The 26,209-nt window shown below is 36.4% G+C and overlaps 1 long non-coding RNA gene across 1 annotated transcript in view; it reads right to left on the bottom strand.

Moving 5' to 3' along the window:
* Positions 1 to 6,815: 6,815 nt before the first annotated feature.
* LOC107559187 (uncharacterized) overlaps positions 6,816 to 26,209 on the bottom strand; it is a 23,475-nt gene continuing 4,081 nt past the window's right edge. The window contains exons 2-4 of the long non-coding RNA XR_001605574.1: positions 19,180 to 19,186; positions 10,352 to 10,359; positions 6,816 to 6,825 (exon numbers count right to left, since the gene is read on the bottom strand). This is a non-coding gene — a long non-coding RNA (uncharacterized lncRNA). The remainder of the gene's footprint in view (positions 6,826 to 10,351; positions 10,360 to 19,179; positions 19,187 to 26,209) is intronic.

Raw genomic sequence — 26,209 nt, 5'->3', positions numbered from 1 at the left:
CTGGGACAAATTTATTCTCTCATCAGATTTCTGCGCTGTGACTCTAGGTTTGACCTCAGCAGATGGGCTCTGTCTGTAATGTACGGCGAAAGTGTGAGATTTGGAGGCATGCTGGGAACGAAACGTTATGATAAACGGCACCGTTTCATCTTCGTTCATCAAACGGGGAATTATATCGTAGAGCAAGTGCTTGACATGTGCGGTTATACTCAAAGATCAAAATGGTGTTGATAGATCTTTGACCCAGTGATGACTTCGGGACGCATCACACAATTTTTGTTTAATATAATCATCGTGCACTACGCAATTAAGGTTTGTTGAATTAATATAGTTAATAAATTCAGTGTTTACTCACCCTGGTGTCGTTCCAAACATTTTTTCTGTTTCTTTCGAAGAAGACAAAAGATTTGGGGCAGAATGTTCTGGCAGTGAAAGTGAACGGGGATGGAGGCTGTTGAGAAAATCGACAAAAAAAACAATAAGTAGTTTATATGACTCATGCACAATATTGCAGGTCTTCTGAAGTTATGTAATAGCTTTGTATGATGAAAAATAAAATAAATATAAGTAATTTCTTTCCAATTGCAAATACAATCATCAAAAGATGAAAATCGAAAACCCAATAACCATTTATTACTGAAATGTGTCCAAAATGGAAAAAAAATTTGATTTTCATTTTAATTTTCACATTGTGAACCGCTAAATAAATAAATATTTGGAATTGATGATTTGAAATTTAATTTTAAATAATAAATCACAGGGCAAAACTGTCAGAATTAAAATGAAAAAGTAAATGGATTGTAAACAATTAAAATGAATTTAATATTATTATATTTTTATATATTTAAATTTTTTAATTCTTTTTTATTTTGGTGTGCTTTGCGGGCGGGCACTTTTCAGTACTGATGGTATTTCATGTTTATTATTTGATTAATTTAAGATATTCAGAAAATACCTTCCACACAATGTGTTATGCTCATGAAAAACAGTATGGTTCGTTTACTTAATACAAAAACTCCTGAATGTGTATGATTTTTTTTGCTTTATAGTGTTCGGCTTTTGTGTTCAAACAGCGTGGTCAAATGTGACCACAAAACCAGTCTTAAGTGTCAATTTTTCAAAATTGAGATTTATACATCATATGAAAGCTGAATAAACAAGCTTTCCATTGATGTATGGTTTGTCAGGATAGGACAATATTGGTAAAATATATATAATATAGACAATATATAATGGCTGAGATACAACTATTTGAAAATCTGGAATCTGAGGGTGCAAAAAAATCAAAATATTGAGAAAATCGCCTTTAAAGTTGTCCAAATTAAGTTCTTAGCAATGCATATTACTAATCAAAAATTAAGTTTTGATATATTTACGGTAAAATGTCTTAATGGAACATGATCTTTAATTAATATGATTTTGCCATAAAAGAAAAATCTATAATTTTGACCCATACAATGTATTTTTGGCTATTGCTACAAATGTACCCCAGCGACTTAAGACTGCTTTTGTGCTCCAGGGTCACACATGTGTCTTGCTGACCTGCTACTACCTTTAATTAGTTTGCTTGGGAAAATCACAGTTGCAGCTTGAGAGAGTCTCCTGTGTCTTACTTTCACCTGAGCATGGCTTCTGAAAGCTTCTCCAAAAATATAACAAAAACGCTGTTTTTTTAGGTTTCATGTTTCATTTGCATAGTGTGTGTTGAAGGCAGAAAGAGAGAGATTTTTCCCATTTGAAAAGTTATTTACATACCAAAGAGCTCTTCTGTTTGAGAACATAATGGAACATCACAGGAGGACCGCATGAATGCAGCAGCCAACTTGCAAATGAATTAAATCATCTAGAACCCTGCAGGCAAACCGGAGAGGAAGAGGCCCGTGTCATCTTCTTCACAGCTTTACAATTCCATATCCTCTCCAATTAAGACGTCTGTCCCCATTGGCTAAAAAACCTGTTAGCCAAATACAAATCAAAGGAATTAGTCACCACAATACATTTATAGTGTTGCAGCATTGATTTCACACAGTGTGAATGGCCTTCTGGTGGTTTCTATTCAATATAATTGTTTATTTTTATAATAAGCTGCAAAGTCACACAGTTCTTGAAAATAAATGTTTATATTATATCAATATAAACAGACTGAAAACTGTATAACATTGCAGTGCCTCATAACTGACCACAAAGTGACAAACCGAAGTGCAAATTAAATCAATGGCAGAATGGATGATTATCAAAATAAATAGCACATGAGTCATATGTACAGTATAGAAGCTTGTTTCCATATCTCGCAAGTTTCCAGTTTATATCTCCAATTATGAGAAAAAATTAAAAAAAATTCAGAATTGCGAAATATAAAATAAGAAACGTGAGATATAAACTATAGAATCTGGAGGGGGAAAAAAGTCAGAATTTCAAGATAAAACCTCAAAACTGCAACACAGACTCAGAATTGTGAGTTATAAACTATAAGATATCAATATAAACAGACTGAAAACTGTATAACATTGCAGTGCCTCATAACTGACCACAAAGTGACAAACCGAAGTGCAAATTAAATCAATGGCAGAATGGATGATTATCAAAATAAATTAATCAAATTTTGATTAACAAAACAAATAGCACATGAGTCATATGTACAGTATAGAAGCTTGTTTCCATATCTCGCAAGTTTCCAGTTTATATCTCCAATTATATCTGAATATTTTTCAGAGTTGCGAAATATAAAATAAGAAATTCAGAATAGTCAGAATTTCAAGATAAAAACTCAAAACTGCAACACAGACTCAGAATTGTGAGTTATAAACTATAAGAAGAAAAGTCAGAAATGTGAGTTATAAACTCTCAATTGTGAGAAAACAATTATTATGAGATAAAAGGTCGCAATTACCTTTTTTATTTTTAATTCCAAAAAAAACAGAATTATGAGATGTAAAGTCAGAATGTTGAGAAAAATTTAGAACTGTGAGATGTAAACTCAGAATTGCAAGAAAAAAGTCAGAATTCTGAGTTTTTCCAGAATTTCTGACTCTTTTTTTCCCTCACAATTGCGTGTTTATGTCCTGCAATTCCGAATTTATATCTCGCAATTTAAAAACGTCAGAATTGTGTGATAAAAAGCTGCAATTATCTTTTATTTTTATTTTTTTAATTCTGTGGCAGAAACAAGCTTCCATATCGTAATAGTGAGTAAAAAGTCTGAATTGTGAGATAAAGTCACAATTACTTTTTATTATTATTATTATTAATATTATTTTTAATTCTGTGGCGGAAACGTAATTTCTTTTTAGCATTTTAGCCAGATTACCCTAGTAGCCATTGACTTTTGTTGTACAGAAAAAACAGTTTGCTAATCATCTCCTTTTGTGGTCAACGGGAAAAGAAAAACAATACAGGTCTGGAACAACATGAGAGTAAGTAGATAATAATTTGTAACAGAATTTTCATCTTTGGGTGAATTATTAATTGCACGTTATAGCTTTGAAAATTAATTGCTAAGGACTCAAATGTACGTTTAGTTTAAGTCCAGACAGTGCATTATGCAGCTATCATCTGTCATGTGAAGGTCGGAAACTTCACCATCAAGACCCATCTAAACTTTGGAAAGATTTCAGTGCGTTCGGAACTACTGATGGATTTCAGATCAGCTGTTAGTTTGTGTCTTTCCTCTTCAATCAGCCAAACCACAAACGAGCAGCTGCCCGAGGCTCTGAATGACTCATCGTGTGCCGGCCTACGTGAGAGTTCCTCTTGTCAGGAAGAGTCTTTTAATGCTTCGTCCCATGGCCCATCCGCGGCTCTCGCTGACTGAGGTTCAGAGGTTTGCTTGACACAGCAGAGTCTGCGTTTCCGATTGCAAGAGCCCGTTTGAGAAAAAGAGAACTTAAGGAAAAAAGTGGCTGGTGGGTGATGAAATGCATTATTTAATACACTTCAATGGGTGTGAGATTTAATGTGCTTTTCAGAACACAGATGAGTAGAATGATTTAACTTGACTAAAAGTATCAGGATCGGATGTCACAAGGACTAACTCAAGGTAAAGTGCTCAATAATTGAAATCATTCAAAATTTATAAACACTGAATGCACATTTCATCACCAATGAATGTTCCAATAGCTTAGAAATTGAAAATTTATAGGCAACTTTTTTAAGATGCAGAAACTTTGTTTAATAATACAACTTTCTAAAGGAAATTAGATTTTCACTGCCTAAAGGAAATACCAATACCACAGGAATTTACCTAAGCTGAGGTTTTGGTTCGGTGTGAAGGAAATGCACAGAACAATTTGCTTTTGTCATGACAATCAGCACACTTTTTTTGTTTTTGTTATTGTTTTGTTGACTGTGCATAGGAATCAATGCATAACAAGCAAAACCAAAACTAATCCAAAAAGGCCAATCAGAATTAAAGGGGTCATATGACGTTACTAAAAAGAACATTATTTCGTGTATTTGGTGTAATGCAATGTGTTTATGCAGTTTAAGGTTAAAAAACACATTATTTTCCATATAATGTACATTATTGTGTCTCCTCTATGCTCCGCCTTTCTGAAACGCGTTGATTTTTACAAAGCTCATCGTTCTAAAAAAGCGAGGTGTGCTCTGACTGGCCAGCTATCCAGTGCGTTGTGATTGGCCGAATACCTCAAGCGTGTGACGGAAATGTTACACCCCTTAACATACTGTGATGCCGTCTCCCAAGAGGATGAGACTCAGTCCAGCTGCTCTGCTCGTACACATCCCATCATCGGTTCTCTTTCAGCAGTTCAGTCAATGTACTGTTAGGAGTAACTGAATAACTCGGGATATTGGTTTATTTAGCGTCAGAGGGAGTGTCAGGCACGTTTATAAACTGAATACCTTAAGTAATTTGTGGATTAGTGCATACTGGAGAGCGAACCGTTTCAAACGATTCAGTTCGATTTGGTGAACTGGTTCGACCGGTCCACTAAGAAGATCCGGTTAAATAGAACGATTCGTTCGCGATCCGGACATCACTAGACGAGACAAAACCAATAAAACCCATTACAAAAGAGGCATTTGTTGCATCCAGTGGGGACATAATTACTGATTATTATGACTTATACTGTCTTTTTACGCGTTGCGTTGCGTTGCATATCGCACTGCGTAAACATAAAACCATGTCTGCATTTGTGATCGGAGAAACAACAAACAACAAGCGCTACTCTACACTGCTCAAAACTCACGTTTGAATCATCATTGGCAAATTATTTAAATATAAGAAAACTTACTTACAAGCTGTGTGTCAGAAGCAGCAGACTGTCCTTGCAAAGTTGGAATTGCCCCACTTTATAGAAACAGCCTTTGTGCACAGATGCATTGTACTACTCTACAGGTTCAGGAAACAGTGCTCCATAAAATGTGCTGCACACGTCTGAATATTCGGGTTGAACTGTTCTGGAACAGTGTTGTAAATACAACTTAACCACTGATTTCTAGTTGAAAGGCCAAACAAAGTAGTTTCGCTTTCACAAGGAAACACACAGCGTCACACACGGCGGCCTTGAGTGAGCAGAGGCCGGTGGGCTAGAATGAGGAACGGCTCTAGTTTCACAAAACACAAATCTGGCAAGTTATAGTGGCAGCTGATAATTATCTACATTTTTACATTTTCTGGTGCAAAACCCACAGCCATGATGCTAATGTTTTGCAATGTTGCCAGAAACATTGGCATTGTTAGAATGCCATTCTGGCGTGGGCATTTGAATATGTGGTGTTGCAAACTGATATCACTATAAGAAAGGATTAATATTTGGCCTTGAGAAATGATTTTGCCATTTTAAATATACACTGTAAAAATGATTTCTTTCTACTTACAAATTTCACATTTAATTCAATGTGTTACTTGCTGTCTCTGTCAATTTTTTTTAAATACACTCTTAAAAATAAAGGTGCTTCAAAAGGTTCTTCAAGCGATGCCGTAGAAGAACCATTTTTGGTTCCACAAAGAACCATTCAGTCAAAGGTTCTTTAAAGAACCATCTCTTTCTTACTTTTTATAATATGAAGAACCTTCTTTCGCCCCAAAGAACCTTTTGTGAAACAGAAAGGTTCTTCAGATGTTAAAGGTTCTTTATGGAACCATTTAGACAAAAAGGTTATTCTATGGCATCGTGAAGGCTAGTTTCACAAAACACAAATCTGGCAAGTTATAGTGGCAGCTGATAATTATCTACATTTTTACATTTTCTGGTGCAAAACCCACAGCCATGATGCTAATGTTTTGCAATGTTGCCAGAAACATTGGCATTGTTAGAATGCCATTCTGGCGTGGGCATTTGGATATGTGGTGTTGCAAACTGATATCACTATAAGAAAGGATTAATATTTGGCCTTGAGAAATGATTTTGCCATTTTAAAATGGCAAATTTCACATTTAATTCAATGTGTTACTTGCTGTCTCTGTCAATTTTTTTTAAATACACTCTTAAAAATAAAGGTGCTTCAAAAGGTTCTTCAAGCGATGCCGTAGAAGAACCATTTTTGGTTCCACAAAGAACCATTCAGTCAAAGGTTCTTTAAAGAACCATCTCTTTCTTACTTTTTATAATATGAAGAACCTTCTTTCGCCCCAAAGAACCTTTTGTGAAACAGAAAGGTTCTTCAGATGTTAAAGGTTCTTTATGGAACCATTTAGACAAAAAGGTTATTCTATGGCATCGTGAAGAACCTTTATTTTTAAGTGTACTAGCAATTTATACTCAGAAATTGATAGTAAATTTAACATATAGTTACAAAGAAATGGCAAGTAGCACATTAATCTAATAATCCAATAAACATACTCCAATAAAATTGTAAAATGTACTAAACAAATAATCTTTGTGTAATTTACAACTTCAAAAATAATAATAATAATAATAAATACAATTAATTAATTAATAAAAATGTACAGTGTACACAAAGTTTTTTTTCTCTCTCTCTCACCCCGTTTCTTTTCTTTCTCCCTCCGTTTTTACTTTAGCTGGGAAAATGAGTCTGTTATTGTCTTTTTGCATTAATGACAAACTATTTTCTGTTTGACACTGTAAAGCTGCTTTAACACAATCAGTACTGTATAAAGCGCTACGGTGACTTGACTTGACATGTATCAGTGTATCAATTAAAGGGATGGTAAGCGATTTTGGAGAGGCTAGCAATAGAAAGCTAGCTTTGAAAGCATAAGATCCCACCCTCCCTGCAAATCCCTCTCCAAAGCCACGCCTCCTACAAAACACATGAATGCGCACAAGCACACCAGAGGCTAACCAATGACATGATGAGAGACGGCGTTGGTGGAGGGTTGAATGCTACGCTATCAGATTACCTCATGTCTCACTCACCGGTGAGAAAACATTACAGTACAAAGCGCATAATATTACAATAATAATGCCTTTCATTCTCACTCGGTCTGCAAATACATATGTTGACAAGCAGGTAGGACAGCCCATCATAGTCCTCGGGCCGAGGGATGGTCCTACACCTTCCACAGACAATATAAATACATTTAGACTGCCTAACTTATTGATTGCTATCAGGATGTGAAGAGACTTTCAACCAGTATAACAAAAAAATGTTTTTAAACCAAATCACCTACCCTGCCTTATAGGTTTTGTCTTCCAGTGCCACATTTGTGAATCAAAACCTCACTTGATTCTTTAATTGACCTGGTCTGGACTCCTGAACTGCAATACTCTGAGCTCAAAGTCGTTTAGTTTGTTCTCCAGTGTTTCTGTGGTCCCTGAACACGCTTTAATTGAAATTGTCCCCCATTGTTCACGCCCACAGTTTTGATTTACAGAGATAAGCAACTTTGCCGTGACCTTGGCTGGCTGTGACATGGGTCACGGGCTCAGGTGCTTTTGCAAGCATCCTCAATCAACTCAGACTGGCTCGGATTAAACCGCACCATTGGCCCACAAAGATTAGTCCTTTATTTGCTCCGTCATTTCTTTCTTCTCTGGTGGCGGCATCCTGAGGAAGGGGGGAAGGAAATGTGTAAACAGTGCTTCAGTCAGCAGCTTGGCAGCCCCTTTAGTTCCAAATGACCAATGATATTGATTACATAACACTGCGTGGTCCACTCCACTGCCCTTCTATTGTACGCGCTTATCAGACGAGGTGCACAAAGCAAATTCATTTACTGTTTACTGTCCCTGAGAGGGGGGAGTCCATAGGGCCTTTCGCACCGCTTTAGTTCCAGAACTAAAGTACTGGGACGATTTTGTGCAAACTATTTCCCAATACCATTTAAAGGGTTGCATTCCCACTGACAGTGTGTACTAGGAAGTGACGTAAGCCGGTCAACAGAGATGTCATTTGTGCTCGGCGTTCAACAACAGAAACAAAGAAGAACAACATTAACAACAGGAGGATGGAGGACGCTGTGATCGGAGCTGTGTGTTTGTTGTGTCTCGCGGGTTTCCCAGTAATGGACATGGAAAGTTGACGTACACGTAAAGCAATTGAAAGAACAGAAAGGAGGACTAAGATTCTCCAACGACAACTGGCAGTGCCACACTTGCTCCAAGTGCCTGCACTTCAGCGTTCGTCCATCTATCGCTGTTCTCCATACTTGCGAAATAAGTTGACACAGTGTTTACAGTATGTTTACACAGCGTTTTAAATCATGGCGGGTGAGGGCGTTTTCATACACGTTTGGCCAATCAATGTCTAATGTGGGTAGTTCCACAATTAGTTCTGGTACTACGAAAAGGTTCCCGCGGTGCGAAAGGACCTCATGTGTGGAAAAAACTGAGACTGACATGAGGCTTCTTTGGTTCTTTCTATTAAATAAATCTCTTGGTTTTTGAAGCCCAACTCAAAAAAAAAGCCAATTATTCTCAAGGAAACTAGGAAGAGGGTTTTTTCCTAAAAACAAATAGTAAAAAATAAAAAAGTAAAAAAATAGTCCATAAGGAATGTAGGATACATGCTAAGTCTTTTGATTGATTTTGCTCAAGGCCTACCAGTTTTAAAACAACACAAATGAGTAAATGAGTAAAAGTTTTCATTTTTGGGAGAACTGTCCCTTTAAGCAGTTACCGCACCAGACACATCAAATGTATTAATTCACTTCTATCATTAGAGCCTGTGAGTCTCACTGAAGTGTGAAGTGAGTTTATTTCACATTGATTGTGTTCATTCTAGTGACCTTGCTTACTGTAATTGATATTAATTGCCTGCCACACATCTTGTTCTGTATACATACTTGGCCGAATCTTTGCTCTCCTGCTTTCAAGCTGCATAACATAATGAATTATTGAAAAGTCATATATTCCTCATGCCTGGTCAAGAGAAAATTGATTGTGCAGGATAAAACTGTCAAGCTGCTTATACCGACCTGTAGCTGCTTTACTGTAGCATTTCAATCCAAATAATCGAAAGATTCACAGCGGCTATTGATCCAATGAATGAATTTATGAACAGAATTAAAAGTGCTGGGTGTGAAATAGGTAGCTATGAATAACGTTTGGAATTATTAAAAGAAATAAAACTGCAGATAAAGTCTTTGGCCAGAAAGTATGAGTTATTTATGGTTTTTGTACAAAAGACTTCTCACTTCCCATCAATAAAATCAACAACAACAAATAAATAATAATATAAATGTCAATTTATGCATTTACCAGATACTTATATCCAAAGTGACTTACATTGCATTCAAGGCATACGTTATTTATTATTTCATAAATAATTATGAAATTCCCTGGGAATTGAACCCATGACCTTGGCGTTGCAAACACCATGCTCTGTTTGAGATGCAAGAATACATAAATAATAATTATATATATGTATATACGTATATAAAATGTACTATTAATTATATATACTATTAATATATATATATATATATATATATAGACAAAATAAAATAAATAATAAAATTAAGTAACTTAAAAATAAATATTACAAATATTATTAAAGATGAATACCAAACTATTGATATTGGAAGCTGTTTATTTGTTGCTTAAGGTATTAATTTATTATTCTTACTGAGACCAAAGGCTTGTGTCATACTGAAGTCGAAATGTTGGTATCAATCCAACTCTACTTCATGGCGCCGTTGGCAAATGAGATCCAAGACGATAGTCTAGCGCAAAGCTCATAGCAACTGTAGGACAGTAGACTTGAGAGAAAGAAAGAATTAAAAGACTCTTTAGAGGAGCCAGAATTGAGCAGAATCTTGGAAGTGGAAGTCTTTGAAGACTTCCACCCTAATCCCGTCTGCACCCGTGCCGCCCCCTCCACAGCTTTAATTCCTGAAGTCGAAGCCCTTCTCTTGCTGGAAAGCAGACTGAGGGTCAATGCAGAGCGCCAAGATATGAGCCTTGCAGTGTTAGGATAGAAACTGAACAGATCACACTGTAGCCTTTTCCTGAATGCAACATTAATCCAGTATGGATGGTAAGAGGATAGAGAGCTATTGTTGGGGAATTGTATAGGATGAATTCACGTCTGAAGCTGAATGCTTGTATTTTTCTAATAATGGGCTACGCTTCGCATTGTTTGGGTGCTCAATGGTCGATTATTTGCAGCTGTAAGTGGGCTGTCAATATCCTCTGGGTAATATCGAAAGCCAACTCATATAACACAGGCTAAGACTAATCCAGGATTTAAAAGAAATTTAGCATCTGCAGCACTGCTCTCAGTTTAATTTTATAGGCTGAGGATCGTAATCAATAACTAATCAATGAAAAAATGTAATGTTTCACATCACGGCTGATCACCCAACGGTGAAATGAGGAACGGTTCACTGAGGATTTTCTCCAAGATCTATAAAAACGAACGATATATTTCATGTTTGTTCTCGCATTGTGTAAGAAGAATGACTGTGGTCGTATTTCTTAAATGGATGCCCCTTTTGATTTACACGCCAACAATAAGAAGCTCTAGAAAGATAGATGAGAAGACATGTGAAAAATGGTGGGTGATTTGTGCTCGAGGGCCACTCTTTCTTTAAGAGAAAAAAATAAAAGAGATAAATGCCTGAGATATGAATCTGAACGAAACTGCTCATTTGCTTTTAAAACAAAGACAAATTCATGAGACTGCTAGTCAATATGTGGGATACAGCACTGGACAAAGGTCAGGGCATGGGAGGGGTTATATCAATGATCATTAGCATACAAGCAGACAGTTGGTCACATGATACAAATTCCATTGCCCGTTGGTCTTTTAAGTCTTGGAAAATGCACAAAAGGAACTGTTGGCATGGGAATATTTAATCGCATACTACAAAAGAGAACAAACGACTCACTTTAGAGAGATTTCAAACAAAGAATTATGCAGCTTACACCATACACCACAAATGTTTGGAGTAAATACTATTTTTTTTTTTATTAAATCAATACTTTTATTCAGCAAGGATGCATTAAATTCAATCAAAAGTGAGAGTAATGACATTTACAATGTTCCTAAAGATTTCTGTCAAATACATTCTATTCTAATAATCCAAAAACTATTACAGTTTCCACAAATATATTATTAAAAAATATTAACTGTTTTCAACATTGATAATAATAATCTTCAGCAGCAATTCAGCATTGTAGAGTGATTTCTGAAGGATCATGTGACACTGAAGACTGGAGTCATGATGCTGAAAATTCAGCTTTGTATCACAGAATTAAATTACATTTTAAAATATAATAAAATAGAAAACAGTCATTTTAAATTGTAATAATATTTCACAATATGACTCTTTTTTTTCAGATTTTTTGACTAAATAAATGCAGCTTTGGTGAGCATATGAGACTTCTTTCAAAAACATTTAAAACATTTTCCTCCTGACCACAGACTTCTAAAGGGTAGTGTAAAGTGTGTTTGTGATAAGCCTATTTTAGGGCATTTATGACACAAAAATGACAAGATACCTGTTTTTGGCCGGATTCTAAGGCAGCATGTATCCATCAAGGAAAAGAAAATGTCAATACATATTGTATTGGATGAACAGTGAAATATAAATTGATTTATGATCCTTATCTTATGATGTTGTTGGATTTTTTTTTTTTCTCCACACGGTTGGTCACAATGCATGCTGACATTTTCTTTTCCTCGATGGATACAGAGGCATCTTGCATCAGGCATCTTGTCATTTCTGAGTCATAAATTATGACAAAAAATATTGATTATAATCTATATTATAAAATATTGATTATAAAAATTATATGATATAATATATAATATGATATAATACACAAACTAAATAAAGTACACCATGTCGTGTTTTTTTTTTTGTATTATCTGCATTTTAGCGTAGTAACATGCTACCATCAGAGTCTAGGATCATAGATTTTTCAAAGTAAACTTTAAAGACAACCAGCCTCATATTCTACTTTAGAAAAATTTGATAGACACCAACAGACATCTAATGAAGCTTAATCTGTGAACTGCAATGTGCCTTTAAAAAACTATTATTTTCTCCTTAAAACTATGTGTTATATGTATTTTAATCTGTAGAAACAAGGAAAAGAAAATATCAATACATATTGTATTGGATGAACAGTGAAATATAAATTGATTTATGATCCTTATCTTATGATGTTGTTGGATTTTTTTTTTTCTCCACACGGTTGGTCACAATGCATGCTGACATTTTCTTTTCCTCGATGGATACAGAGGCATCTTGCATCAGGCATCTTGTCATTTCTGAGTCATAAATTATGACAAAAAATATTGATTATAATCTATATTATAAAATATTGATTATAAAAATTATATGATATAATATATAATATGATATAATACACAAACTAAATAAAGTACACCATGTCGTGTTTTTTTTTTTGTATTATCTGCATTTTAGCGTAGTAACATGCTACCATCAGAGTCTAGGATCATAGATTTTTCAAAGTAAACTTTAAAGACAACCAGCCTCATATTCTACTTTAGAAAAATTTGATAGACACCAACAGACATCTAATGAAGCTTAATCTGTGAACTGCAATGTGCCTTTAAAAAACTATTATTTTCTCCTTAAAACTATGTGTTATATGTATTTTAATCTGTAGAAACCCTATGTAAGTACTTTCAAATACTAAAATATTAAGCAAATTACTATTTGAATTGCACCATGTATGAAGCTGAATAGCAGGAGTGCTTGTTATGTAGACTGCTATAATATTGGATGTCAAAACACCAACCCACCCAGAAACATGAAAGGGGTCAAAAAACAGCAAATGTGCCAAAATCCTCTTACAAATCATTGAGTGGTTTGACGTCCGCTGCTCGATCTATCATTCTGGGTGACACATTCTGCCCTGCATCAGTCTGACCTTTTGAAAAACCAGCTGTTCCTTTTTGCAAAATTTGACCAGAGGGGCGGTTTTGCCAGACATCAATTGATTAGACAAGCATTAATCAAACAGAAGGATTATCCCCTTCCATTTCTATAGTAAACCAATTATAGCTCTCATCGCCGAGGAAGGTTAACTGGCTGGATGGGCAATCCGTTTAAACAGCTGACGCTTGAGATGTGGGAGAAGGTGAGCAAAGACAACGTGCGAGATGGACTTGTGGGGGAGACAAGCATGAACGGACACAATTGACCATTAAAGTTAATTGAGAAAATGGCCTTAAAAGGGGCATAAGATTCAAGGATGCATGGCAACCACCATGCTCGCCCTGAAAATAAGCCCTGATGTTGTTGTGCCGGACTGGGGGAGGCCAGATTGAAGCTTCGCTCTCTTTAATGAATTTAATGGGTTTAATGATGATAGCCACTTCTTAAAACTTAATGATCCTTTGCGTTTTCAGCACAGCTAACTGACCCTGTTTAGGGCAACATTGAGCCATCGCACCAGACTCCATCAAATTTGTTCTGGTTCAATAAGCTATAAATCCTTAATTTGGGGGGAGAAGTCTATTGCAGCCTAATTGTCTTTTTATTTAGTCCCAATACATGATTATTTCCTAGTCATTGCAGTCATATTCGAGTAATGAATGGAGTGGTATTTAATGTGATAGTATCATGCAATTTCCATAGCTAAGTGCTGCATTGCCATTGAGATGCACTGTTATTTTTAGTGTCTGTATTATTCACCTAGCACTTGGATATCATCGTTATTTACCTACTTTCTTCAGGTGGGCACCCGCGGCAATCCTGGCACGTTTGATGCCCTAGATGAGATAAGACATGACAAAAGAGAGGGAAAAAACTTATTAATTCCTAATGTATTTAGCATGCAAAGGCACCCAAGTTCAAAACCCAACCCAATATGTAATGTTTTTAAAATTAATTTTTAAAAGTATAACCTCAACTAAACATCAGCAGTCAGTGATCAACATGCATTTTCATTGTAAAAAGCATCTCTGACATTTGCATAACAACTTTTGCTGTTCTATGGGGGAAAAAAACATAAGAGTTTCAAGTCACATGAGAGTGAATAAACAATCACAGAATTTTAATTTTTCTGACACAATATCAATTATCCAAAGACAATTATTTTGAGGAGAGTTGCATTTAAAATCTGATCCTTCTGACTTCCAGGCACTAAGTTTTATGGTGTATGTCATTCAAGTTCACACACTGTCTTTGGAGAGTATACAGATGCTTTCGGGCATCTTTGATGTGGAAATTTACAAACTTAATGCTTTGAATGAGAAAGGGATTATACTTTGCGAAACTCACATTTTAGCGTCTCTCCACAACATATCTCTTGCATGATTGATCATATTTCACTGCAGAGTTTATCATCTATTCATGGGGCCAAAACAACATGAATTAATAACATAAATATTCAACATTCCCCCATATAACACTGCATGACTAAAAATATGTGGACAGAGTAATCTAATAAACCAGTGAAGACAAATCGTAACGCTACTAGAAAATAGTGTGAATTTAACTTTGTTGCCAATGTCTGGGGGGGGGTCTTGTTCTTTTCCTATACACAAAGGGAGGTCTGCAAAGAAATGATTTACAGAGTCTGGTGTAGAAGTAATGGCCTGTACAAAGACCAGTCCTGAAAATATACAAATACTACGTACAAATATGGGTGTTATGCCTTTAGAAGGTTTTGAAAATGGTTTGAAGGCCTGCTGGATGGATGGATGGATGGACAATAGAACATTAGAATGATGGATGGATGGATGGATCTCATAAATTGGAAGAGAGAGAATTCTTTGAATTTTGCCCAACTCAGATGTTCACATTTTTAAAACAGCAGGAGTGGTCTGCTGGTAACTACAGAGTAAGGCAATTTTCTCACTTTGCTCAGTTGGACATCTAAAAACAATTGCGAGACCTCATATATTGTTATTCACACATCTAGAACACTGCTGCTGCTTTTAAATGCTCCAGTGGTCCAAGGCAGTGCACATGAAGCAGTAGGAACAAGCCGAATTTTAAAAGGTCACCATGCCTATTATTAAAGGCATGTCAAATACCAGAGATCTCTATTAGCATTTTAACAATGTTGTCCCTGATATCCAAGCGTTGGGTAGCTAAATATGACCTCAGGCCTGATAAGCACACATCAATATTTGGATCCCAAAAAAACTGTTCTCAAACATGTCACATCCTTAATGCGCATCTTAAAATATACATGTGAAATTCATCTTGTGTTAGGGGTGGTCCTGGGGTTTGATTGACAAGGTTGCCCCCCTTGACCTTTGGAACTGGGCACAGGTGGCGCTTCTAATGCGTCTCCATTTGGGTCAAAATCACTGTGTGATGTCCTTCATGGGTTCTATAATGCTGTGTGTTATTGCAGAAGAGCCTGTTTGAAGATAATCTTGCTCAGATTAGATTAGATTCAAATTACATGGACTCTGTAGACAATATTATAACGCTGCATTACTCCCTTTTAGATTACTTTATATAAGGAATAATTAAAGGGATACTCCACCTCAAAATAAACATTTTGTCATTAAATCACTTACCCCCATGTCGTTCCAAACCCATAAAAGCTTCATTCATCTTCGGAACACAATTTAAGATATTTTGGATGAAAACCGGGAGGCTTGTGACTGTGACATTGACTCCCAAGTAAATTACACTGTCAAGGTCCAGAAAAGTATGAAAGACATCATCAGAATAGTCCATCTGCCATCAGTGGTTCAACCGTAACGTTATGAAGCGTCGAGAATACTTTTTGTACGAGAAAAGAAAACAAAAATAATGACTTTATTCAACAATTCGTCTCCTCTGTGTCAATGAAATTATAAAAATGAATACACAATGCAAGCAGTGCACATCTTTAACTGGCAAAGTCTGCTCCTTTTGTGTCTTCACACTGTCGGCCCATCATGTTAATCAGCATGTGTATTGTTTTTGATCAAAATTTATGTTTCCAGCAATATATTCACATCAGCTCTGTGCTGCATTACAAATCACAGTATATTTGCTGCTTTGATGCAGATTGCATAAAATTCCAGCAAGATGAATCGTTCTTGCAAACTTACTGAAAATTGTAACTTAAAAAGGAAAATGTGACTGGTAACATGACAGCTTGTGGGACAGACCTCAAATTTGCGAGTGTTCTTCTGTGAATCTCTCCTTAAAAATACATTTAAAATGATCTCTGTTGGAACCAATTATTTTCAGAGAAAAAAAAAACAGTCAATGGAACCTTTTGGACATGCAATGGATGCTGGGAAAGTAAGACGGAGAGCTAATTGGAGCAAAGACAGACACTCTGAAGCTGACGTTTGGCTTCTACATGTCACAGTGAGATTTGCTTGTGATTGGTAATCCTACAGAAACTCAGTGGCACAAAAAGTCGTCTGCTCTCAATTGTCCTTTCTGAAGAGTGATTGATACAAATAGAGAGTGAAGTCCTCTGAGGCATGAGCTCATGCATTGTGAGTGTGAGGTCTTGATTTTACCAAATGAAAGACGAGGACTCTGTTGATAAGATGAGCAAAGTGCTGCTGATCTCAACCATGACACCTTTCCCACAGCTGAAAAAAAATACAAAAATAAATATTTTTAGACTTTATATGAATATATTAACTTATACATTATATTCAACAATCTAAAATATAATTTATATATAACCTTAAATTTAAGAAAAACACAAATAAAGCACATATATTAAAAAACATCACCACTAATAATCTGTTTTTTTTCACCTACATTACATCTATATACAAGCAACATGTACGTATTATACCAAATGCTCATTCACAAACTCTAAATCACCCCCGACTACAAAATTACTGAATATATAACAGAAATTATTAGAAATAAAAGGGGATTTTGGATGGTGGAGGGGTAGCAGAAGAATGATATAAGCTGCAGTTTATATTGCATTGTGATTGACAGGAATAGATGAACATGCTCCTCCTGAACTTTAATTTACAACTGCTTTTAATCAATCCAATATATGCCTTTCCCTATACTCAAAGGTAATAATGTAATATTATACATGCACATTTCAATTCAACTCTAATTGTTATGCTGGTAATACAATTTGCAATGACAAAAATAATTAAATTAATTAAAATGAGGAAAACACCAAATGAAACCATTTCCACTAGTGCTTTCAGTAATTATTGACATAGGAACAATATATAGGGATTATATACAGGGACACATGAACTGTACACTGTAAGTACATATATATATATATATATAATAAAAATATAACATTTATATTTATTTTGTAATGACAAACATACAATAACATGTATAAGGCAGAAATTCATTTTGGGAAATTATCAGAGATGATTACACTGAGCATTGTCCTATTGCCTCCACTATTAGTCTAGACAAAGAAATCTTTATACTGTATGCACCTTCAGCCAATTAAAACTGATTTTGGTAACCTCCCATCCCTTCTCAGACAAAAGCCCGACAGAAAGAAAAGGAATCAATGTTTTTCCTCTGGTCATTGGAAACAGCTGTCCCGCTGCTGTCCCACTGCACCAAAGAGATTCCGAGACGATGCCAAAGACATCGGATTCATCCAAAGAGGACCAACCCCCACAACACAAAGCTCATACAAACCCCATCAACTACATGAATCCTATTATCACAGACTCATGCTATAGACCGTCGCACACATGCAGAGGTGGTTATTCCAATATATATTTACAGCCCATCGCCTAAAAATTTGAATTTCAAATCTCACCTCATGAATCAATGTTTACATTACCTCTGGAAGTCAACCTGACTCACATCATGGCTATGAATAGCGAGTACCATGTTTGTAGCTTGTTGCCATGAAACAATGCAATAATTTAACCACGACAAAGACTCACTTTGGTTGATCCAAACATCAGACAATTAAAAAAAATTCACAAAAGTCAACTTGAGAATGATTATACAGGGACAAAAAAACAAAAAGCTCCTCTAGAAATGATAAATTAGTGGAAGCCAAATGCAATTAAAGTTCTACTCGAGCATATCGTGCGTGCCTGTAGCTTGGTTTCATTATGGCGCAATACACCTATTCCTCTGGGCTCCACGAGAAAGTCCACATGAATAAACATGAGAGTATTTTTTGCCAAACGCTAAAGGCCATGATGGTGCCTCCTCCTCTCTGAAAGACCATCTACCTCTCATTAACCGAACCCAGAATGGGCTGCAACCTTCCATTCTCTGTCTCATGTCCACTCTGTCATGCTCCTGTTATAGTCTGCGAGATGTTCAATGCCTCTGCAAAGACAAAGAAAGATTTAAGATAGGGCACCAATGTCTAGAACAGTCATTCAAGTGTAACTGAAATAAAACCAATCTGATTGAACATGCAAATATGTACAGAATCAATTAAAATCCAACAAACTATTCATACTTTACAGTGATTTTAACACATGTGAGGGATGTTTTAAGGGCCTAAAATATGTGGCCTTAACTTTTGTAAAATCACTGCAAACAAGGTCTTGATTTTATAATATATCCTTAAATTGATTTTATACAATTGTGATACCGGTCATAAAAACACCAATGTTAAATACATTAATTCATTATGTATTTAGACATTTTAAGACACTTATATTAATAATAATTGAAAAATATTCAGCAACACTTTAATTGAATCCTTTATGTAGAATGCATTATAAAATAATTTAATGCATTAGTTAATGCATTAATTATGCCTTGTATTATGCATTGTATGATCTCATGAATAATAACCACAGTGACACATTATAAAACATATCAATACTAAGTATAATGTATTAAAACAGGGGTCTCCAAACTTGGTCCTGGAGGGCCGGTGTCCTGCAGAGATCAGGTGTAACATGGAATCTGCAAATATTATAATGCATTTTAACTGTGGTTACAATTATTGCAATATATAATGCATAACAACATACTTTATGAATAACTTTGCATATATTATAGTCAGTGCATTGTTTTTGTTTTTTTCCAGAATTGCTGTTACCATTTTATAAAAATCTATAAGGTTTTGATTTACAATAATTTTTAAACAAAAGTTAAGGCCTCTTATTTTAGGTCACTAAAACCTTAAAACACCTCTCATGCATGCTAAACTCACTCTTTTGGTTTTAATTTATTCTGTACATATTGCATCTTCAACCTGTGCTATTTTGATTACAAGGCATAATTAATGCATTAAAATACTGTTATAATGCATTATATATAAAGGCTATAATAGGCTAAGTGTTACCTAATCTTCTACCAATTAATACAGTAATGCAGTCTAACTGTAGGCTGTTTATGGTTGCCAAGCAATGTAGATACTTTGTGCATTAATATTCAAATGTGCAGTCACTGCACAATAGCTCTGAATATGTAGCTTTTAGAGACAGAACAATCTGTTTTCTAGTGCATGATATATATAGTGCACAGTCAGTCTGGGAAAGATCTTTTCACAGCATTAAGCCGATAGTGACTAGCATTATAGTGACGGACAAGCATGCCGATAGAGCACTGTCTGTGTTTTAAATACCACGATTAGAGGAAACAACTTTGCATTGTCTCGTCTTTTGTCTGTCTATAAGACGTGATGTGTCCAGGCTAATAGTCTCTTGCATTAATGTAATTAGAACATGTATTACAGTCTCCAATGAGCATCAAGCTGTCTCGGAAAATTCAGTGGGTTGTAAGAGAGCGATGCAATTTACCTGAAATATCAATACATACATTTACACTCGCTCTTTCTCTCCCTCTCTCACATACACAGAGGCACATGCAAGGCAGAAAAACCGTATCGATTAGAAGACAACTGCAAGGGGAATGTGCTAAACCGAGAAAAGCCAGAGAGAAGCTGAAAAGAGAAATGTAAAAGCAAAGGACAAGGAATGAATATGTATGTACTGTATGTAATGAATATTTGCATCTTCCTATTAAAGAGAAAATTAGCATAATTTGCAAGGTCGATGTGTGAACGTAAACAAATTTAGACTCTAGCAAAAACAATTACTTTAAAACACTATTTTGATGACAATTAAGCACATGTTCTCCTAAATTGTCAGTTTTACTTGAGTATTTAAATAGTGATTCTCATTACAGTAATACAGCAAATATTTGCTGTATTTCATCACAAATCAAAGGCAGAACAACAAATACTGTCATGACATTTACCGTTTCAATAACATATCACTGTGTTTTGCATTACTGTAATGTGAATGAGATTTGGATGCATCTCATTACAGTAATGAGAATTTGAAAGACAAATGTGCTTTACTGTAATGAAAATCATGTAATAGCTAAAAGGGCTTCAGTTTCTTTAAGCAAAATGTACATTCTTTGTTGTCGTTCTTGAGTTATGATAGGTTTAAGATTTCCGGTTGCATCAAGGATCGGATGAGAAAATAGCTTTTTAAGGTAACATGGAAATGTACACGTTTTACAGTGTATTTTTAAACAAACAGCAAATTGAAACCGAGAAAGGAAGAACGAGAGTGAAACAGATAGAGAGAATGCAGGAGGAGGCGTTTGGCTGCATGTATCATCTGGCTCTTCTTGCAATCAAAGTTGCTCATGCTGATTTTGGACCGGAGTCCAAATCCTGAGCCATGCTATCAGGATCAAAGCAGCCACAAAAACGAAATTACTCACAGCAGAAGTGTGGAAGGGCTTTTGTCCAATAAAAATCCACTGTTTCATTTCACTGCTGCTGATTCATTATGATTCAACGTGAAGATAAGAACATCCTTCTTCACTTTCTCTCTCCAGATACACCACATTCCAGATCCGAAGTGGTGTTTCTGTTCAAAACAACATAGACACGTGATTATCAGAATATCACATTCAAATGAAGAAATGTATAACAATGAAAATTAAACTGGCAAAAATCTCAAGTAATGCATATCATGTAAACAATTTGAGAGACTAACCACTAGAGGGAGGCAAGAAGCCAATCTGCTGTCAACACCACACATCCTCAATAACTCCCTGTAATCTGTAAACCTTCATCTCTTTTCTTGTGGTGACAGCAATCAGATTTAGAAAATGATGGACCTGCCACATGTTCTTGCTGCTGTGATGTGGCATTACTCACAGCAGAAGTGTGGAAGGGCTTTTGTCCAATAAAAATCCACTGTTTCATTTCACTGCTGCTGATTCATTATGATTCAACGTGAAGATAAGAACATCCTTCTTCACTTTCTCTCTCCAGATACACCACATTCCAGATCCGAAGTGGTGTTTCTGTTCAAAACAACATAGACACGTGATTATCAGAATATCACATTCAAATGAAGAAATGTATAACAATGAAAATTAAACTGGCAAAAATCTCAAGTAATGCATATCATGTAAACAATTTGAGAGATTAACCACTAGAGGGAGCCAAGAAGCCAATCTGCTGTCAACACCACACATCCTCAATAACTCCCTGTAATCTGTAAACCTTCTCTTTTCTTGTGGTGACAGCAATCAGATTTAGAAAATGATGGACCTGCCACATGTTCTTGCTGCTGTGATGTGGCCTGTCAAGCCATGTAAAGAGCTAATTTAAATTTTTCCTTTAAGCAAGCAGTCATTTAGCAGATGCTTTTTATCCAAAGTAAACAAAGCACACTTTAGGGACATCTCTGGGGCAACATAAGGTAAAGCGTCTTGTCTGAAGATCTCGTTGAAACCTTCAACTTTTCAACGACTAGCCCAAAACTTTAACCACTAGGCCACATTACACCTTTAAATTCTTGACCCCACTTTCACATTAACCAAGATAAATGAAGGAGTTTAAAATGAAAAGATGCTCAGACCAGCCAGAAAGCGGTGCAGTAATACAAGCTATGGCCATAAACCAAGACAATTCCATCCAAAGGATGTCATGCAGTTAATTTGAAGCTCCATATGGACTTACAGACCACATCACTTCTTTCAATGGCCAGTGTAACAGAGGCCAGCGGTAGGTGCTGTGCAGGTAAAACCTCACTTCCCTGATCTCAAGAGACGCACTAACGACTGACACTAGTGGCTGCAGTCTTTAGCCTCCTTAGTGCATCTTCCTATTAAAGAGAAAATTAGCATAATTTGCAAGGTCGATGTGTGAACGTAAACAAATTTAGACTCTAGCAAAAACAATTACTTTAAAACACTATTTTGATGACAATTAAGCACATGTTCTCCTAAATTGTCAGTTTTACTTGAGTATTTAAATAGTGATTCTCATTACAGTAATACAGCAAATATTTGCTGTATTTCATCACAAATCAAAGGCAGAACAACAAATACTGTCATGACATTTACCATTTCAATAACATATCACTGTGTTTTGCATTACTGTAATGTGAATGAGATTTGGATGCATCTCATTACAGTAATGAGAATTTGAAAGACAAATGTGCTTTACTGTAATGAAAATCATGTAATAGCTAAAAGGGCTTCAGTTTCTTTAAGCAAAATGTACATTCTTTGTTGTCGTTCTTGAGTTATGATAGGTTTAAGATTTCCGGTTGCATCAAGGATCGGATGAGAAAATAGCTTTTTAAGGTAACATGGAAATGTACACGTTTTACAGTGTATTTTTAAACAAACAGCAAATTGAAACCGAGAAAGGAAGAACGAGAGTGAAACAGATAGAGAGAATGCAGGAGGAGGCGTTTGGCTGCATGTATCATCTGGCTCTTCTTGCAATCAAAGTTGCTCATGCTGATTTTGGACCGGAGTCCAAATCCTGAGCCATGCTATCAGGATCAAAGCAGCCACAAAAACGAAATTACTCACAGCAGAAGTGTGGAAGGGCTTTTGTCCAATAAAAATCCACTGTTTCATTTCACTGCTGCTGATTCATTATGATTCAACGTGAAGATAAGAACATCCTTCTTCACTTTCTCTCTCCAGATACACCACATTCCAGATCCGAAGTGGTGTTTCTGTTCAAAACAACATAGACACGTGATTATCAGAATATCACATTCAAATGAAGAAATGTATAACAATGAAAATTAAACTGGCAAAAATCTCAAGTAATGCATATCATGTAAACAATTTGAGAGATTAACCACTAGAGGGAGCCAAGAAGCCAATCTGCTGTCAACACCACACATCCTCAATAACTCCCTGTAATCTGTAAACCTTCTCTTTTCTTGTGGTGACAGCAATCAGATTTAGAAAATGATGGACCTGCCACATGTTCTTGCTGCTGTGATGTGGCCTGTCAAGCCATGTAAAGAGCAAATTTAAATTTTTCCTTTAAGCAAGCAGTCATTTAGCAGATGCTTTTTATCCAAAGTAACCAAAGCACACTTTAGGGACATCTCTGGGGCAACATAAGGTAAAGCGTCTTGTCTGAAGATCTCGTTAAACCTTCAACTTTTCAACAACTAGCCCAAAACTTTAACCTCTAGGCCACATTACACCATTAAGTTCTTGACCCCACTTTCACATTAACCAAGATAAAATGAAGGAGTTTAAAATGAAAAGATGCTCATCTAGACCAGCCAGAAAGCGGTGCAGTAATACAAGCTATGGCCATAAACCAAGACAATTCCATCCAAAGGATGTCATGCAGTTAATTTGAAGCTCCATATGGACTTACAGACCACATCACTTCTTTCAATGGCCAGTGTAACAGAGGCCAGCGGTAGGTGCTGTGCAGGTAAAACCTCACTTCCCTGATCTCAAGAGACGCACTAACGACTGACACTAGTGGCTGCAGTCTTTAGCCTCCTTAGTGTGGCCGCCTCCCCCCACGCGGGATATCATGTAAACAATTTGAGAGACTAACCACTAGAGGGAGGCAAGAAGCCAATCTGCTGTCAACACCACACATCCTCAATAACTCCCTGTAATCTGTAAACCTTCATCTCTTTTCTTGTGGTGACAGCAATCAGATTTAGAAAATGATGGACCTGCCACATGTTCTTGCTGCTGTGATGTGGCCTGTCAAGCCATGTAAAGAGCAAATTTAAATTTTTCCTTTAAGCAAGCAGTCATTTAGCAGATGCTTTTTATCCAAAGTAACCAAAGCACACTTTAGGGACATCTCTGGGGCAACATAAGGTAAAGCGTCTTGTCTGAAGATCTCGTTAAACCTTCAACTTTTCAACAACTAGCCCAAAACTTTAACCTCTAGGCCACATTACACCATTAAGTTCTTGACCCCACTTTCACATTAACCAAGATAAAATGAAGGAGTTTAAAATGAAAAGATGCTCATCTAGACCAGCCAGAAAGCGGTGCAGTAATACAAGCTATGGCCATAAACCAAGACAATTCCATCCAAAGGATGTCATGCAGTTAATTTGAAGCTCCATATGGACTTACAGACCACATCACTTCTTTCAATGGCCAGTGTAACAGAGGCCAGCGGTAGGTGCTGTGCAGGTAAAACCTCACTTCCCTGATCCCAAGAGACGCACTAGCAACTGACGCTAGTGGCTGCAGTCTTTAGCCTCCTTAGTGCGTCCGCCTCCCATGACAGAGACCCGGGTTCGAGACCCACTCGGAATGAGAACAAGGTGTGGCGGTGAGGACCCGGGAGAGAGGGGTTACATTGGTGCCGTGACCCGGATGGGAGTGAGGTTTGGGGGGTGAGTGTAACGGAGGCCAGTGGTAGGTGCTGTGCAGGTAAAACCTCACTCCACTGATCTCAAGAGACGCACTAGCGACTGACGCTAGTGGCTGCAGTCTTTAGCCTCCTTGTTAGTGCGTAAATGTTGATCACAGGAAGCAGTATCTGCCGATATGATCACTGATACAGATCTTTTTATACTGATAGCCTTCTTTTTATCATGTAGATTTATTTATAGTGATGCTTCAATCAGGATTTTTACAGACATTCATTCAGGGCCTGAATTTCATTTTTGAAAATAGGGGAATTCCCCTCTTAGGTGACTCTTGTGGGGTGAGGGGGTAGTTAGACATTTTTCAAAAATATATAGTTATCTCACCTAAATGTTTGATCATGCAGTGCATTTTTGTTTTTACAATTGTTGCACAATAGCTTACACACAGCACAAGCCTGATTTCGTGAGCTGTATGTGAGGCGGCCTTATGTGTGTGCGCTTTGAGTGTGCATGAGCGCACCGTCTCTAGGAGAGCGCACGAGTGCTGAATGGCTTAAACACTAGCAAGACTTAAAAAGAAATGCAAATTATAAACTTTAGTGACGATGTGACACTGCCTCTGCACTGCACTGATTGTGCAAGTGACAATTCCTGTGTCTTTGCAGCGTGCAGCTCGCTTATAGTGCAGACGCGATGCGGTGATTTGAAGACATTTGGGCATTTTTAGAGGTAAAGAGAGAGCGCACATGGTGATTCACTCATGCTGTTTGTGAAAATATGTCTTACAGAAACTTTTCAAATGAGTTTGTAAGTTATTTTATAAAGAAATATGAGTTGTACTTCACTTTCAGCATTATAATTATTTTACCCACGCTGGACAGAGACTGAGACGGTGCCGCTACATGTCATGCCAAACCTCTCAGGGTAGGTGCATAGTCAGCTTGAGATCGATTTATCGGTTCAAACTTCCCAAAGCGATTATCGGTCGATAGCAATCGGTAGCCGATCAATCAGAGCACCCCTAATAAATGGACATTTGAAAAGCAAAAAATAAATCAACTACAAAAACTCATAAAAAGGAAACTCAATTTGAGGAAACAGTCTTTAAAGATATGTATTTTAACTGAAATCTGCAGATGCAAATAAATAAAGTGCAATAAAACAAACACTTAAAAGTCTATTTTGCAAAAAAAACATGCAATGAAAAGCCAAATTGCCCAAAATCTCAAAATTGACCAGTGCATGAAAAAACTATGTTTTTGCCTGTAGTGCCTTGCCCTAACATTCACATGACCAAAAAAGCATTGTTTTCAGAGTGGGAATATTAGCAAAATGTTCTTAGAACATA

Source organism: Sinocyclocheilus grahami, unplaced genomic scaffold, assembly GCF_001515645.1.
Source record: "Sinocyclocheilus grahami isolate Dianchi unplaced genomic scaffold, SAMN03320097.WGS_v1.1 scaffold677.1, whole genome shotgun sequence".
Lineage (NCBI taxonomy): Eukaryota > Metazoa > Chordata > Actinopteri > Cypriniformes > Cyprinidae > Sinocyclocheilus > Sinocyclocheilus grahami.
This window is presented reverse-complemented; position numbering and strand designations above follow the sequence as displayed.